Source organism: Bos indicus x Bos taurus, chromosome X (genome assembly GCF_003369695.1).
Source record: "Bos indicus x Bos taurus breed Angus x Brahman F1 hybrid chromosome X, Bos_hybrid_MaternalHap_v2.0, whole genome shotgun sequence".
Taxonomy (NCBI): Eukaryota; Metazoa; Chordata; class Mammalia; order Artiodactyla; family Bovidae; genus Bos; species Bos indicus x Bos taurus.
In genome coordinates, this window is record NC_040105.1 from 56,836,321 (window position 1) to 56,836,576 (window position 256).

Sequence of the window (256 nt, forward strand, 5' to 3'; positions counted from 1 at the left end):
TCTTCCTCCACCCCTGGCAGAAGGTGGAAAAGACCAAAGGATCTGCCCCCACTCCCGCAAGACCACCAGACTACATTTTAGTACCATAGGTGAGATGACAAAGATCCTCAAGGACATACTGAAGCAGCAGCAGCAGGTATGACCACATCCCACCCCACCCATCCACCCCCACCCACTCTCCACCATGGTCCTTCCACAGAACATGGCCACCCTGCACATTTAGGCCCAAAGAGGAAAACACTGCACAACAAGACAC